The following is an 18,235-nucleotide window of genomic DNA, read 5'->3' as shown; positions in this document are numbered from 1 at the left end:
CCATGAGTTAGACATGCATGATCTAATGGATAGCAGCACAGTGGTGCAACTTCTGATGATATTTTGCAGTGGCTGTGGGTTTGCTGAAAACATCTATCCTGTAGGTAAACTTAGGTGAGATTAATCTTATCTCAGGAAGCAATTTCTGCTGCCATCTCTCACCTCCCTCTGCAGATAATTCCAATGACAGATGTGTGGTGAGTTGTAAGAAATGTGCTCTTTGCCATGAAGCATGAGCTCTGAAATGAGTACCATGAATTGTCAGTGGCTCTGCTGATGTACCTATTTATTTAGCCAGTTTATAAGGGGCCTGGAGCACACAAACAGCAGCTGAACCTTCTGTGACAGTGACAGCCAGGATGTCAGCACTAGGAAACTACCAGAGGACTCTGTTTTCAAACACAGAATCAACTACTGACTGTGATATCGGTGGCTGCTCTAAAAATCCACAGAAAAGTTATATTTACGCTTGTAGTGGAAATGCTAAGTCACAGCTTGAAACAGTGATTGACCACCTGGTAGGTAGGCAGGGCCAACCCAGAGGAGCTCAGGTGCGTGCAATGCACCTGAGTGACCGGAAGGGGTGGAACCAGGATCCATTCCATCCCAGACCTCATTTAAGGGTTGGAAGTGGAAGGTAAGAATATTTCTTGTGATATCCCTGTGTACCTGAGGTCTTCTGAAGGTAAGCAGCTTCTTTCCCTTATTTCTGTGTTTATTGCTGTTGTGTTTGGGCAAATCCACACTCACTGTAGCCTGGGATCTTGCTGCTCTGCTGTCGTTGTTGCACTTTCTATCACATTACAATGCCTGAAGAAAACTTTTCTCTAGCAGTTCAAAGCAGAATAAAAAACAGTGAAATCAACATTCAAAAAACTCACCCAACCAACAACAAAAAATGATAAACAGAAATATTGTTTTGAAAATATTTCTATCATGATAGAAGAAAATGGCATTGCTCCAATAGCATTAGCATATCCTTCATGCACGCTACAAGTAATGGAGAGTATCAGATGTTCTGTATCTTCAAATCAAATGCATAAGCTTCTGGTATGAGAATATTCACTTCTAAACTTCTATTTGTTCCTAACTTGAAACAGGTTGCTAGATGTCTGCCCAGTAGATCCCAATCTGAGTAACGTTACATAAGGTACCAGTCTGTGAGCTCTAAAGAGAGCTGAGGAAAGTTGTGTGTATAGATATTACCTGGTTCAAGTATTAAGAATTCCTTTTTTTCTGTTTGTATCAAGCTACCAATAGTTGCTTATGTTATTATAAATTTCTTATGTCACTAGTAGAGTTGTCTTAAAAAGATTTTACATGATTATTTTCAGCTTAAGATCATGCATATTTGGACTCAAGGTATGCTCGTGCCACTGAGAGATAATGTGAATTTCTCCAAATAAGCAGAACAGTACAGGCATCTAGTGGTAGAAATATATGTATATGTATTAGGATCTATGCCACACCGTATGTACTGAGGTTCAGGATCACTGCTTTCTTAACCGGCTCTGTGTGCATACAAGGCCCTACCAGTACATCTCAAAGCTGGCTAGTGCCTAATTGGCAACTTTCCCTTGGCAGTATCTTAGGTTTTAGCTGTCCAGCAGCATCCTCTTTCCAGTCTCTGTAAAGAAGTCTTGCCAGGCTGAGTTGGTAGCGTTTAACGCTTTGTTTGCCCAGCACAAACTTATTTGTTTTGCACAAAGTAAAAATCCAATTCCTAGAGAGTTTATTTTATTTTGAGAGTGGCACATTTTCAGTAATGCTACGAATAAAACTCTTAAACATAGTTTCATTTGAGATAAACAGGATGTGAACTTACACCTCTTGAGGCTGGACATTGTGCTGCTCCCACTACTTCCTTTCTTCTCAAGCAGCTAATCAAAAGGAATTGAGAACTGCTGGTGAAGAAAAGAGAGTGAAGATTTGAATGATGCAAAGGTAATTTGGATAATACTAAATTAAAAGTGACAACAAAGCCCACTGTCATCAACAGGGTGTCACTGCATGTTAAGAAGCCTCTCTTAATAGAGGAATCTCAAAATTGTAGTAAGCCACTAAGGCTTGCAGGCTTCCTGTAAGGAAGCTTTGTGGAAATGTGACAAGTGAAAGAGGAAAGATGCCTACATCCTGGTGCACAGAGATATAAATGACAGCTGTGGGCTTTGGTGGACTGGACTGAAGTGACATAACCAGGATCTAGGCTTTCCAAACAGTAGTGCACATATTGTTCCTATCAAGTTACTGCCTTCTTAAGGGAGTTAATGGTTTATTAAACACTGTGGATAGCAGTATCATATGTAAAATAAGTAGTGTCAGAAGTGATTTAAGTTGGCTAAATAATTTCATAATTTTTTCTACTTTTGTCCCTTATTAGACACTGGGATTCATCACTAGTTGCTACATCACAGTGAAGCAGTAGGCAAACTGGAGCGGCTTCAGGACTGAACAACTGAAACACTATATACTTTGGAAACTTAAACTGGGGGGGGAAAGGTTAAACAGACAGAAAAATATTCATCTGGAAGATGAGTGATTGAGAGTATGTGGAAGCAGAGTTGATGTCAAAATCTTTGTGACCACAGGCCTTGGAAGAATTGACGGGAGAAAAGGTTAAAATTCTGATAAGATACGTATTTAAGTAAGAGTATAATATTCAGAATCTTTACATTACAATAAGATGCATCCTTTTGTGCTTAAATTTCTTTAGATCCTCTTACCTCTGCTTACCAGGTAGGGGAGGAAATATCTACATTACTGAATGTTGTCACATAGAGTAAAAAATAATTTACTCCTCCTTTCATACACTCATCTATTGCTTTTTTTTTTTTTAAGCTTTCCTTGTTACACTTCTCTATCATGTCCAGGTAGTATGAGCTGTACCACATCAATACAGCTAGCACCAACATTACTCAAGCATTCTCAGTCATACTTGATCCACAGTGATGTTCTAGTGATTGGCAGCCATGAGTTTGGAAACAATTACTCTTAATGACCTGTATTGACACTCTTGTTTGTAGGAATATTTGAAGACAAACTCATTGATGTCTGTTGTTGATGAATGAGATGAAGACCTGCTGGGAATCACATTCATTCAGGAAATTTAGTGAGAAATAAAAAATGTCCTACACTGCTATTAAGTAGTACTCAATCATGATACAAAACTTCCTTGATTTAGCACAGTAGTCCTATTGTAGGGCATCCTGCCATTACTGCTAAGCTAACTCATGACAACTTTGTAAACAGATTGTTTTAGCAGCAGATGCAGTTGCTTAATGTTCCCAGGCATAGAATAAAAAACTGATGTCTGAAAAAGGAATAAAGGTTTATGGCTACATGGCAAAAATAGGCTCGGCTAATAAAATAACTGCCATCAGTCCTCAGTCCCCAACTGAGCTCTGGCATCCAAGGCTGACTTACAGGTAGCTCACAGAAAAATGTTAGCCTGAGATCTGGTGATATTTCTGATAATCTTTCTTACTGATGTGCAAGGAACCAAACACAAATAATTCCCTGATACTATGCAGAGGCAGGTGTTTTTTAAATTTAGGAACGAAACTGGTCTGTCCTCTTTGCTTAAACAACAACAAAAAAATCAGTATCTCTCATACTACTTGCATCTCTTCCACTGTTGATTGTATTCTCTTGCAGATTGCCAGAGTCCCAGAATATGATGGCAAGCACTCAGAAATCAAATTAGGCCCTTTACTCATCTCCTCTTAATCTAGCAGCCATTGTTTGCCTAAGCTGTAACTCCTCTGGAATATGGCTGGGGAGATGAGGCTGTGAAATCCTTAAGTGAACCTATTTGTTTGTAGTGTGAGAGGAGCCTCTTGATGAATTATGTGGATGAGTGTTACTTCACTGGCCAAAAGTTCACTGCACAAAGCAGCCAGATGACTACTTAGGCTGGCAAAATGCTATTTCACTTTTCATAGTCCTGTGTACCTTTGTATATGGTTTTGCAGGGAGGAGTGAGGGAACCTTTAAATCTGTGCTTCTCCCTTATCCATTTGGTACAGAGATGGAACCACCAACCTGGGACTCAGCATATTATTCTCATTTGAGTACACAGACAAATCATTCTGAAGGAGCTAGAAGTCAAGATACCTAGGGCTGTAATCTTACTTTTAGGTAATACCAAGCATTATACGGAACTTCTCTGGTTCTATTCTACTTTGTCAAGATATCTTCTTATCTCTTTAGTGGTAAAGAAAACCTATAAATCCTGTGACCATCTGAAGAAAAAAAGAAATTATAGAATCATAGAATTATGGTATGGTTTAGCTTGGAAGGGATCTTTAAGATCTTAGTTCCAACCCACCTGCTATAGGCAGGGGTAACTCCCTCTAGACTAGGCCACCAGCCTGGCCTTGAATGCTTCCAGGCAGGGGACATTCAAAACCTCACTGGGCAACCTGTTCCAATGTCTCACAACCCTCACAGTAAATAATTTCTGTCTAAATCTACCCTCTTCCAGTTTAAAACCATTTTCCCTTGTCCCATTGCTACATGTTCTTTATAAGCAGGCGCACACACACCTGCAACTCCTCCTGCTCGTTCCCCACGCTCTGTGCATTGATGTACAGGCACTTGAGTTGGGCTCCCATTGAGGCTGATTCACCAATTAGAGTTCCCTTATCCTGAACCTTAGGTGCTGTCTTACTGGCCTGTGATCCTACTCTAGGCCCAAGGCAACTGTTACCATTGTCAGCCTCAAAGTGGGATGGTTTGAGGATCCCCTTCCCCAGCAACTCCAGTTTAAAGCCCTTCTGATTAAATTGGAAAGCTTGCTGCCAAAGATGATCTTCCCCTTGTCTGACAGATGAACCCCCTCCTCCTCCCGAAGACCAGATTTCTCAAAATTAGTTCCATGACTTAAGTAGCCAAAGCCCTGTTCACAACACCACACTCTTAGCCATTTGTTGATTTTCTTAATTCTGCCAGTCCTTTCCCTCCTCATTCCCCTAACCTGGAGGATAGATGAGAAGACTACCTCTGCTCCTGAGTCTTCCTCTGCTGCTCCCAGCTCCTTGTAGTCCCTCTTGGTATTCTTAAGGTTGCTGATGACTGTGTCAGAGGTGCCTACATGAAACAGCAGGAGTGAGTAGTAATTATAATACTTTTTTTCTGACTCTACTTGCTTACTTTGTATTGTTGGTTTTGGCACTGTTAGCTATACAGTAATTACGTTTTAATTGTCTACCTCATCATAACCAAAAAAACATTTGAAAGGCTTCCTTGATATGTTAGTCATGAAAGGAACAAGATATACAACGTCCCTTATGCTAGCAAACGAGTGAGATAGAGGTATGTGATCTGCATACTCAGAAATAGCCTTTCTTTTCAGTGTCTGTGTCTGCTTTGCATTACGTTGTATCCCCTGTGGTAGAGAGTAGCTCTTTCTTCTCTTGAGGGTAACATGTTGACTTCCAGTTAGGAGAATAGGCTATTATTAAGAGTGGTTTTCCATACACTGATATGTAGAAAATTGTGTCCCAAAGCTGTGAAAGGCAACGAAGACAAAACTGTAAGCTGAAGAACATATGCAGTCCTGAATGGATCAGTTCCAAACTTCTTGCTGTAGTTAAAGTGGGGAGGAATGCTGAAGTATTTTGCTGCCCAAAGCATACTGAGCTTCAGGATTGCTAGTCCACATAGTGACTCAGGATTTGGCCTGTAGCCTATAAAGATGTTAAGACCCGTAATTATAGCCTAGGTTAACTTCCTCTAGTACATCATGTTGTTACAGGAGAATGGAAAGCTGTAACTTTCCCATTGCTGCACACGGCAGTTGTCATGTTTTATGATTTTCGTTATTTGTATTCCATACCATAACATCCAGTAGAGCACTGGGAGTTAAAGAGTTAATGCTCTAGTTCAGTGGATTGTGGATATTTCTGGGTACCTGATTCTCAGAAGAGAAGAACTACATACCCCAGAGAACTTTGTGTTTCTGTTTTCCATTCAGAGGGAAAGATATAACTGTTTGCAAGTCATGAGATGCCTCTTTTCCCTTTCTGCTTGTCTCAGCGGTGTGTGCTCCCTAGCCATCTCACCATCAGCTTTAGAGTAAGGCATTGGTTTCTGGATAGTCTCTCTCATTTTATTTGATTCATTAGCTTCAATTCCAATTACATTGTATTATATTGTGTTGCGTTCCAATACCATTTTCTTTTTTAGTAAATTAACTTTCCTTCTCAGATCACTGCTGCTGTATTGTTTTTAGGTCTACCTCACTACCCTTTCCCCCTTTTCCCTTCACCCTTTCCCAGAGCGTGGTTCTGTGGGTCCTCCTGCCCCATCAGTCATGCATCTGGGATGAACCAGCCCATAAACCGTTGACATTTTTAGTGGAGAATGCAGGCCTAAGCTGCCTTGACTGGGAAAAGATGTACAATTAGAATAAATCTCTCTCTGCTCTCGGAGAGCTTTGTTAGAAAGCTTATCTGTACTGCAGGTGCTGTACTGAAAACAAGGCCTTGAAGTCCAGGTGGATTGCCAATATTCTGTGATATTTGTAAACTTTTTGGGTGCTGCCAGCTTGCTTCAGTAGAGAAAAAAATGCTTTCTCTTGTAAAACTGCTCTTCAGGGGATTTCATTCCATCATTTTTTCTCTTTTAATGCTTAGTATGTACTGGGCCTTAATGAAGTTTGCCACTCTGCTCTATGGAGCTATATGTCTATATGATAAATTAAAAACACTGATGGAAATACTTACCTGGTATCTGCATACAATATGGTGTACAACTCCAGAGGGAGTTGCTAATTTTACAGAACTTGTGATTTTTAAACAGGCTCCCAGTCTCTCCCTCCTTTGTAGCTTCCTTCTAGATATGTCAAAAAACATGCAGGAATCCTTGCCTGCTGGAGAGCAGGTGGTCAGATGAGATACCTTAGATTACCTTGAATGTCAGTAGGTGCCTGTGTGTGGGCAGCTGAATGGGTACTTAGAGCTCAGGTAAGTATAACAAGAGATAATTCAGTTGTAAATCCCTACATCCACACCAAGCTTGATCAAAAATTCTAGACACTAGATGTTGCTTCAGTGGTTGAAGTGAAATATAACTGGTGTGTAGATTTTTAAATGTGTGCTGACAGTTAAGGTTTTGTTGTCTTAACTGGTTAGATAGTCTTTGATTCAACTTGAGATTATTGCTGCTATTGTTTGGTGTTTTGCTTACTTCAGCAGACCAGTGATATCACTTGAAGGTGTGTTCTGCTGCAGAAGAGATCTTATCTTTAATTGTTCTCACTCCATGCACCTGTGCAGTTTAAGAGCTGATAAAGTCAGTTTTCTTGTTTGGTAAATGTACATCATCCATTTTTTAAGGTAGATTTGTTATTGCTTATCAGAATTCTATGAATGTAGCTTATACTTCTGTAACACTGTGGAAGTGAAAATAAATGATGTATCAGACCTGAGGCTTTCCTGCTACATAAACATGGCTTGGATTTCAGTGGATAACTGAAATAATGATGTAATAAGACTGGATAAGAGGAAAAATTGATCTTAAATTTGGCATAAAAATCGGATTAATAGCAAGAAACAGCTCTATATTTATATATTTACTATATTAAAATAAACTTTTCAGTAATTTTGTTATTATTTTACAAGAGAGATAAGTAAATGCTCAGAGCTAAAAAAGCAAGGCTACAGGAGATGAAGTGAGAACTTAATGTGTTTTTGAACACTAGACAAGTACAAAAGCACATCTTTCATATGAGGTATAGGTAGGTAAAGCAAAGCACACAGACCTGTCAGGTCTGATAAACCTCTACTGTGGTGTAGAGAGCATCAACTTGATGTGGCCTTGATCCAGATAAAACTGACCCACTACTTGTTGACTTTCTCAAGTATTAAAACAGGTCTGTTTTGTTTTACCAGCTTCACTGAGAGTAATCAAAGGACCAAATAATAAACACTGTATAGACTAAAAGCACTCAGAACTACTTTACTGCAGATATTTAATATTATTTTGTGGCAAACACCCAAATAATGAGCAGCAGATAAGTTGATTTTAAAATAGGTAGAATATTCAAGCTTCTAAATCTCAGATTGGCTTCTCTGAGCTGACTGTCACATATTGTATTTAACGTTATTATGGCAGCAACCATATCCCTACAGTACCCTTTTTTTCTTGACCAGTCAATGTGAGTGGGGAAAAAAACAAATCTGCCTTGGCATTCAGAGCTCCCTTAATATTCCTTCAGTGAATGAGCAATGCATTTTTCTTTTCTTTGCTGAAACTGAAATTCTTAAGGAGTTTTGTGTATGTTCTCCATGGTTATGTCCTCCGTGTACTTGTTTTCACAGTTGTATTAAAATCCATCAGAGGATACAAAGTGGAGTGTACAAAGTATCATGTTATTAGAATCACAGAATTGCTCAGGTTGGAAAAGACCTTCAAGATCATCAAGTCCAACCGCAACCTAACCATACTACCCTAACTCTAACAACCTACCACTAAATCATGTCCCCGAACACCACATCCAAATGGTTTTTTAAACACATTCAGGCATGGTGACTCAACCACCTCCCTGGGGAGCCTGTTCCAGTGCTTAAGCAACCCTTTCTGTAAAGAAGTTTTTCCTGATATTCAAACTAAACCTCCTCTGGTACTGCTTGAGGCCATTTCCCCTTGTCCTGTCACCAGTGAGAAAAGACCAGCCCCACTCTCACTGCAATCACCTTTCAGGTATTTGAAGAGAGCAGTAAGGTCTCCCCTCAGTCTCCTCTTCCCCAGAGTAAACAGCCCCAGCTCCTTTACTCTCCTCATAGGGCATATTCTCCAAGCCCTTCACAAGCCTTGTTGCCCTTCTTTGGACCTGCTCCAGCACCTCAACGTCCTTTCTGTACTGAGGCACCCAAAACTGAACGCAGTACTCGAGGTGGGGCCTCACCAGTGCCAAGTACAGGGGCAGGATGACTTCACTGGTCCCGCTCACCACACCATTCCTGATACAAGCCAGGATGCCACTGGCCTTCCTGGCCACACCGCTAGCTCATATTCAGCTGACTGTCCATCAGCACACCAAGGTCCCTTTCCATCAGGCAGCTTTCCAGCCACTCCTCCCCAAGCCTGTAGGGTTGCCTGGAGTTGTTGTGACCAAAGTGCAGGACCCGACACTTGGCCCTATTGAAACCCATACAGTGTACCTTGGCCCTTCGATCCAGCCTATCCACGTCCCTCTGTAGAGCCTTTCTATCCTCTGGCAGATCAACACTCCCTCCCATCTTGGTGTCGTCTGCAAACTTACTGAGGGTGCACTGAATCCCCTCATCAAGATCTTTGATAAGGATGTTGAATAGAAGAGGCCCCAGCACCAAGCCCTGGGGACACTGCTCATGACTGACCGCCAACTAGATTTAACTCCATTGACCACAACTCTCTGGGCCTGGCCATCCAGCCAGTGTTTCACCCATTTTCCTGCAATGCTGGTGGACATCTGCAATGGTACCGCTGGGAATATTTCAGGAACAGGGTAAGTTTTAAAAAACATAATACTTCTTATGGTAATTTTTAAGAACTCATTTCAGCTTACTGAAATTCAGCTTTATTCGGTAAAATAATACTTTGCCTTAAATGAAATATGCTTGTGAAAATTCACTTAAGCAGAAATTTTTCTCCAGTGTAAAAAATCACAGAATCACAGAAGGGATTGGAAGGGACCTCTAGAGATTGAGTCCAACCCCCCTGTCAAAGCAGGCTCTCTACATCAGGTTGCACAGGTAGGCATCCGGACAGGTCTTGAATATCTCCAGAGAAGTAAACTCCACAACCTCTGGGCATACCATTCCAGTGTTCCGTCACCCTCACAGTGAAGAAGTTCGTGCGGAACTTCCTATGTTCCAGTTTATGGCCATTTCCCCTTGTTCTGTCCCTACAGACCACCGAAAAGAGGTTGGCCATGTCTCTTTGTCTCCCACACTTAAGATATTTATGAACTTTAATAAGGTCCCCCTCTCAGTCTTCTTTTCTCAAGGCCGAACAGACCCAAGTTACTCAGCCTTTCCTCATAGGGGAGATGCTCCAGGCCCTTTATCATCTTTATGGCCCTCTGCTTGACACTTTCCAGGGGATCCCTGTCTTTTTTGTACCAGGGAGCCCAGAACTGGATGCAGTACTCCAGGTGAGGCCTGACCAGGGCAGAGTAGAGGGGGAGGAGGATCACCTCCCTTGACCTGCTGGCCAAGTTCCTTTTAATGTACCCCAGGATACCACTGGCCTTCTTGGCCACAAGGGCATACTGCTGGCTCATGGCCAACCTGTCGTCCACGAGGACCTCCAGGTCCTCCTCTTCAGATCTCCTCTCCAGCTGTTCATCCCCCAGCCTATACTGATACATGCTGTTATTCCTTCCCAGGTGAAAGACTCTACATGTGCTTTTGTTAAACCTCATCAAGTTTCTTAGTGCCCAGCTCTCCAGCCTGTCCAGGTCCTGCTGAATGGCAGCACAGACTTCTGGCATGTCAGCAACTCCCCCCAGCTTTGTATCACTGGCGTACTTGCTGAGGGTGGACACTATCCCCTTGTCAAGGTCATCAATAAAGATATTGAACAAGACCAGACCCAGCACCAACCCCTGGGGAACACTGCTAGCCACAAGTCTCCAACCGGACTCTGTGCTGCTGATCACCATCCTCTGAGCTCGGCCAGTCAGTCAGTTCTCAGCCCACCTCACCATCCACTCATCTATCCCATGCTTTCTCAGCTTCGTTATCGAGAAGTTGTGGGAGACAGTATCAAAAGCCTTGCTGAAATCAAGGTAGATGACATCCACTGCTCTCCTCCCATTTACCCAGCTGGTCATGCCATCATACAAGGCTACCAGGTTGGCTGAACATGATTTCTTTCCCCTTGGTTAATCTATGTTGACTACTCCTGATAACCTTCATCTCTTCCAATTGCTTGGTGATGGCATCCAGTACAAGTTGTACCACTGCCTTTCCAGGGACAGAGCTGAGACTGACTGGCCTGTAGTTTCCCAGATCCTCCTTCTTAATGTTTTTGAAGACTGGAGTGATGTTGGCTATCCTCCAGACTTCAGGAACCTTTCCTGTTCTCCAAGACCTGTCAAAGATAATAGAGAGTGGTTCGGCAGTCACTTCTGCCAGCTCCCTCAGCACATGTGGATGCATCCCTTCAGGGCCTGTGGATTTGTGCACATTGATTCCACCCAGATATTCCCAGACCACCCCCTACTCAACCAGAGGGAAGCTCTCCATTTCCCAGACTCTCTCTCTTTCCTCCAGGGTCCAGGAGTCCTGAGAGGGAGTCTTTGAAGAAGGAAAGAAGGCGTTCAGCATCTCTGCCTTCTCAGCATCTCTGCCTTCTCAGCATCTCTGCCTTCTCAGCATCTCTGCCTTCTCAGCATCTCTGCCTTCTCAGCATCTCTGCCTTCTCAGCATCNTCTCAGCATCTCTGCCTTCTCAGCATCTCTGCCTTCTCAGCATCTCTGCCTTCTCAGCATCTCTGCCTTCTCAGCATCTCTGCCTTCTCAGCATCCCCTGTTACCAGGACACCCCCCTCATTCAGCAGAGGCCTCACATTATCATTAATCTTCCTTTTACTGTTGACATACTTAAGAAAAACCCCTTCTTATTATCCTTTATCTCCCCTGCCAGCTTCAACTCCAAACAGGCTTTAGCCTCCCTTGTTGCATCCCTGCAGGCCCTATCAACACTCCTATACTCCTCCCAAGATGACAAGCCCTTTTTCCACATAGACCCTACTCTTAGGGATGCGCCAATCCTGACCTCGGAAGAAGTGCTGTTTAAATGTTGCCCAGCTCTCATGGGCCCCCTTACCTTCTTGCACTCTAGCCCATGAGATACTTCCACGTAGGCCCCGTAAAAGGTCAAAGCTGGCTTTCCAAAAGTCCAGAGTAGCAATCCTACTTTTTGCCTTACTCAAGATCTTGAACACCATCTCATGATCGCTGCATCCCAAGCTGCCCCCAGCCTTCATATCCCTAACAAGCCCATTTCTATTGGTAAGAACAAGGTCCAGGAGCGCCCCTTGCCTTGTTGGCTCCTCCACCACCTGCATCAAAAAATTATCTTCAACACATTGCAGGAACTGTATGGATCATGCATGCCTGGCCTTGTTGCTTACCCAGGAGATGTCTGGATGATTAAAGTCCTCCATGAGAACCGGTGCCTGGGATTGTGAGGATACTTCCAGCTGCTTGTAGAAGGCTTCATTGACTTCATCCTCCTGATCTGGTGACCTGTAGTACACCCCCACAGCAGTATCACCTATACTAATCTGCCCCCTTAATTCTCACCCACAAGCTCTCCGCATGTTCTTCATCGTCCCCCGGCTATAGCTCAATACATCCTAGTTGTTCTCTCACGTATAGGGCAACTCCTCCACCTCACTTCCCCAGCTTGTCTTTCCTAAAAAGGACATAGCTCGCCATGACAGTGTTCCAGTCATGAGAGCTGTTCCACCACATCTCTGTGAATCATGGCCCTGTGACTATGCACAGATCTCCAGCTCATCCTGTTTCTTTCCCATGCTGCGTGCATTGGTATACAAGCACTTTAGGGAAGCAGCAGGTGCAGTTACCCCTAGAGGGACACAAGAAGATTTTGGACTGGATATTGGCAACATGGCCTTCTCTGAGGAGTCCTCACACAACCCTATGGGACAACATAGAAGGTTTTTTGCTGCAATCTCCAACAGTGACAACATCCCCCAGTCCTTCTCTGTCATATATAACTCCCCTCCCTTCCATCACTGAACCTAGTTTAAAGCCCTGATAATCAATCTAGAGAGCTTGCTCCCCAGAACACTTGTGCCCCACAAAGATCTGATGGAAAAGTTTGTGTCTATATTTCTGAGTCTTATACAACAATATGAATAGCTCAGCAATCACTACGTCCTGAAGAAATCTGCAATAGAAATGCTGGTCTGGCTCCTACATGAAAATTTGTCCAGGCTCCCAGGTGTGAGACTAAAGGTCAGTGGTTCACTCCTGCAGAGTCCCTGTTCAGTCTTCCTTTCCTTCTCTTTTTTTCCCCTAATCTGATCAATCATGCGGGAAGAAGAAAGAGAGAGTGGGAGGAGATGTGATGTAAACTCAGCTCGGGCAAAGTTACAAAACTGCCTTCAGCAACAACAAGGTGTCTACATCTTGTGGTGACTTTACAGTGCATAAAGATGGGGGACTCTGAGTGGTACTTAACAGGTGTTAAGATCAACCTCATCCACGTGAGACTCAAGAGACCTTGTATTTGTTTCACTTTTGGAAAAGAAAACTTAGTGACATGTGCTCCTGCCGCTTCTTTGTTTGCTGCCTGCTGCATGTACCTAGACTGACAAGAAAACTGTGTGCTGAAGGCATCCTGAAGAAAGAGAGATCTGAAGACTGCTGTGCTGTAGGGGTAAGTCTACTCCTTCCTGAGTTTTCTCTTTTATTTGAAGCTTATGCTTTATGGTTTGGGGGAAGCAGAAGAGTGGAATGTGTATGGAGCATCTGGGCGTATGTGGTAGTACTAAATCCCTGATGGCCCGACTCTGAGCCAGTTGATAATCACCAACTAATCTCTCTGCTGGCAGATTCTGCCTGGATTACAAGGGTGTATACTTCTGTGCCAGGACACACGTGACGCACTTGTGCTGAGAGTCTCAGGGTTTACATCAGAGAGCAGACGAAAGAGTTTTGACAGCAGTGCTTGACTTCAGAGTAGAAATACATGCAAATTTTCTTACGTCACTGTTAACAGTGCTGTTACATGTGAGGCTGTGAGGTTTGCAGACAGGGAGGTGTAGGTATAGCCACATTTTGTTGCATTTCACCAGAGTAGATCGACATATAACTGGGATACAGTCAAGCCTTTTAATATTTTAAGTTCAAATGTAAAGCAAGTCGTAAGTACAGCTGGTAAATAGTGCCAGGCACACATTTGTAGTTCCATCAGAACTGTACTGTCTGGCTGTTAAGAAACTGTTTCTAAGGCCATTTAAAACACATATTTACCAACATAGGCCTTATACAAGGCCACAGTTTTCCCTGCCATGTGTCATGGTTTTATGATTTTTGGTTATCAGTATTCCACATCATAACATCACGTAGTGCACTGGGAGTTAAAGAGTTAATGCTTCAGTTCCATGGATCGTGGATAGTTCCGGGTACCTGGTTCTCAGAAGAGAAGAACTACATCTCCCAGAGGACTGCTCGCTGTTCTGTTACTGTTTTCTGTTCAGAGGGAAAGATAAAAACAGTTCACGTATCATGAGACATCCCCTTTTGTTCTCTCACTCTCTTCCCCTTCTGCTCGTCCCAGCAGCGTCTCGCTTCCTAGCTGTCTCACTGACAGCATTAGAAGAAGGCCTTTTGGTTTTTTTTTGGACACTCTCTCTCATTTTGTTTGATTTATTAGTTTCAGTTTTAATTATATTGTATTATATTGTCTTATTTTGCGTTCCGATATCTTATTTAGTAAATTAGTTTTTCTCCTCAGATCGTTGCCGCTGTTTTGTTTTAGGCCCATCTCCCTACCCTTTCCCTTTTTCTCCTTTCCCTTTTCCTGGGGCATGGGTCCCCCCGCCCCATTAGCCACGGAACCGGGCTGAAGCAGCCCATAAACTACTGACATCATGTAATTCACAAACTTCTGCCACTTGCAGTAGGGAACCAGTGGGCACGGGATGGTAGGAGACACTTTCAAAGGGGGTGTGGATACTTAAAGACTTAGCAGTATATGAGAATTCATAGGAGAAAATGTTTCATCTCTTCTTGGTAGTGAGAAAAGCACTTGGAGAAAGCCAGCGTTTATTTTCTAATGAGGTAGAAGTAGGGCATGTTAACATAGATTGTTGACAGTAACTGCAGTAAAGTGTTTTCTAGGTAAACTTGGCACTTCCAAAAACAACTGAAAAGCTTTCTCTACTAGAGGAAAGGAGAGTAGAGGAGAAACATCATTTTATGTATGAGTATTATATTTTATTATAATATACGCACTAGATGAAGCAAAGCAAACAAGGTATAAACTGGACCTTAGAAAGCCAAATAACAAACATAGCTCAGTTAACATCTCTGGAACTTCAAGAGTGATGAATTAATCCTAAATTGCCTGATAGCATGAAGAACCCTCTAAAATGCCTACGGAAAAATGCAATTATGACACCTACGCCGCTCTAACAAATACCATGTTTGGTTTTCCCACATGGTAGAGAGCACTCCTCAATCTTATATTTTGAGCACAGCTAGTTGGAGTATTTTTTTTTTTTTCTACTGGTGAAATATCAACAAAACTGTGAAATCTGGAAATAGAAGGTAACCAAATAGCTTAATATTACAGGGGATTTCTTTTTTTTCCTTCTTAAAATGTACCTCTAATCATGGTCCAAAATTTTAACTTCTACAGATAATGAATTATGAGGACTGCTCTGAAAGTAATGCCTCCTATTTTATTATGTTCATCAGTGATGTCAGAGGCAGATGGTGGTGAAATGGCAGCAGACGTTGAACTTTCCTGCCAATATGCCATTAAGTTTTATTGCCATGCAACAGCTAGCAGCAGAGGGACAGTTTGACAAAATGGTGTTTGATATGGAAGTGTGTATCTTTTTCAGTGCTGGCAAAAAACGCATAGCTAATGGTGGTGACTGTGTTGAAAACTAGCATGTTATAGCTGAGAATTTGCTCTATCAAACAGTGTTATTGTGCTCTTTGTATCTGTTGTCATTTGCATGGAAATAAATAGGAAGCATTATTTTCAGTCTGATCAACATATTTTCTGTTCCATTGCATTTTTTTTTCATTTTTTTTTTTCTCAAGCCTTTGTCTAAGGAGTCTCCTTTTTCAGGACACAGTCAAGGGTAGGATAAATGGGGCTGATCATGAGTATGCTCATTTTGATTTCTTTCCAGAGCTCACGTTGACTTTAACTTGGCAGAAAATTCACAAATTCTACAACTACATCCTTGAAAGAGGAGGTAGGTAGAGATGCACACTTCAATAGCAATTTCCACGTGAACAGCATAATCATGAAAAACAAACCTAAAATTAACATGAACTTCCTGCGTGCGCCTACGTTTTTTCACTAAGCAGATTTTCACTTTTCCTTCCCTGTGAACATGAACTTCATTTAAATCTTCAAATATATCTCAGGGACAATCTATCTAGATTGCAGTAAGGATGGTGGGGAGTTGCCCCTATTTGGGAACTCTCAGAAACTTTCTGTTCAGCATTTAAAGAGCTCTGACAGAATGACAAGAAAGGTGGGCTCAGGGTTGCATCTTTAGTTCAGAATATCATGGAAAATTAGTTTCTTTAAATGCATATGTAAAAATGCATGTGTTGTGTGACAACTGAGTAGACTGAGTAGAACTGATACTTTGAGATTTAAACTCGTGATGCCAACGTATCCTCTTGAAAAAAAAAAAAACATTGCTCAGTATTTGAGATTTCTCGCTTCACAGTTAGGAGTCCTTAGGTCTTCAATAGCTATGGGTTCAGTTTGACAAATCTCTGTGGAATTCATAGAATGAATCGTAGAATGGCCTAGGTTGAAAAGGACCTCAAACATCATCTAGTCTCAACTCCCCTGCTGAGTGCAGGGTTGCCAACCACTAGACCAGGCTGCCCAGAGCCATGTCCAGTCTGGAAGTTGGACGAATTCCCACAGTTAAATGTCATGTGGTGGTTAAGGGCATGGGGAATAGGGAAAGGGCATGGAGCATAGTATGTAGGATGTAAAATGTTTCAGGATTCAAATTCCAGAAGTCTAACTTGGAGTTCAGGACTTCTGATAGATTGTAGAATATGGAATTGGAATATTAAAATGCTCTTGACATGGCCTGTAAATTCCATAAAACAAGAATAGGCAAAGATGTGTAGATCTAGAAGGAACGAGGATTAATAGAGTGGTGTGGACAGGAATGGCATTAAAAAAAAAAAAAAAAAGCCCTAAGGCTCATGGGTTCATGAGCCAACACAACAACTAAAATTCAGTAGAGGACTTCAGTGGGTCTAAAACAGTGAGAGGATCTTGGATCCTAGGGGAGGTAATGAGGAAGTTTTGCAGAGCAGTAACCACCTTGGGAGAATGGGAGGAATGCAAGAATGAAGACTAGGGTGGTTTTGTTTCCTGCATTTCTGTGGATCAGGGATGAGGCAGGATTGGCAGGAGGTGGTGTGACAGCGTATCTGTTGAGCTTTCTTTTCCTGAAGAAATGAAGAGCAGTTTTAGCAGAGGGAAGATTTTCGTAACTTTACAGCAAAACAGCATGCTTCTAAGATAGTCTACCCTATAAGTAGATATAAAATGAGATAGTGGAGAATTTCAGATGCCCTCAGCATTGTATGACATGAAGGAAGTAACATTAGTGATGGAAACAATCTATTATTTAGCTATAAAGACTTACACTCTTGAAGATCCAGAAACCGCTTGCTTTGTTCTGCAGATCCCTGCTGTAGATGTCTTGAACCATATCTTCCTCCAGCATGCAGCCTGTGGTGAGGACTCCAGCTTGTGACAGGAAAGATCTGTTTCTTGCTGTGCCATAGAAGGCTGATGTTCAGCAAAGCAGTCTTCTGGGTGCTACACCTCTAATACTAGTGTAGTGGTAAGGCCTTTTAGCAGTATGTCACGTGGAACCAGGGGTAGGAGAAGAGCTGCTTTGTACTATCACATGCAATATCAGCTTTCTAACAGTGAGTGTGCTACAGAGAGCAGGCTGAAGGGAAGTGATTAAATAAACATGCCCAACAGTTTGTGAGATGCGCCAGCTTAGGCTATATGTTGCTTTTGAGATCCAAGTATGGAACTGTGGCCCCTGGTCCACTCTCCACCGCCAGTCACACTTCTCTTTGCCTTCTGTCTCCTTGCAGAAGGGGATGGGGCCCTTCTACATGTGTATGTAGAAACTGCTGAAGCTGTGAAGTTTGATGGTTGCCTACAATATAGCCATGATGATATCAAGCTAAATATTTTGCTGTATGAAGACAGAACTGGCCCCTTCTGGGTAAGTGTCTAGCAAGTATTTAAAAGCCAGAGCCTTATAAACAGCTTTTGATGATGGACTCTAATGAAGGGAGTGGGAGACCATTTAGACATATCTGCATTTTGCCACAGGAGTCAATATTGACCTACATAAAGTGACAAAATATTTCAAAACCATACCTTATTTTCTCCCATTTCTGAATTTTCCTTTCATAATTAAATTTATATTGAAGCCTTCCCTGATGAACAAGTTAAAAACTGACATCTCCCAG

The 18,235-nt window shown here is 42.3% G+C and overlaps 1 long non-coding RNA gene across 2 annotated transcripts; it reads left to right on the top strand.

The window, feature by feature from the left end:
- Positions 1 to 649: 649 nt before the first annotated feature.
- On the top strand, positions 650 to 4,364 carry LOC110390658. Of its 2 annotated transcripts, XR_002433816.1 has the most exons (4): positions 653 to 685; positions 1,101 to 1,150; positions 1,813 to 1,944; positions 2,381 to 4,364. It is a non-coding gene; the product is annotated as an uncharacterized LOC110390658 (long non-coding RNA). The 2 variants fall into 2 exon arrangements; XR_002433815.1 differs by lacking the exon at positions 1,101 to 1,150 and having other exon boundaries at positions 650 to 685; positions 2,381 to 4,363.
- Positions 4,365 to 18,235: the final 13,871 nt, after the last annotated feature.

This window comes from Numida meleagris, unplaced genomic scaffold, assembly GCF_002078875.1.
Source record: "Numida meleagris isolate 19003 breed g44 Domestic line unplaced genomic scaffold, NumMel1.0 unplaced_Scaffold165, whole genome shotgun sequence".
Classification (NCBI taxonomy): domain Eukaryota; kingdom Metazoa; phylum Chordata; class Aves; order Galliformes; family Numididae; genus Numida; species Numida meleagris.
This window is presented reverse-complemented; position numbering and strand designations above follow the sequence as displayed.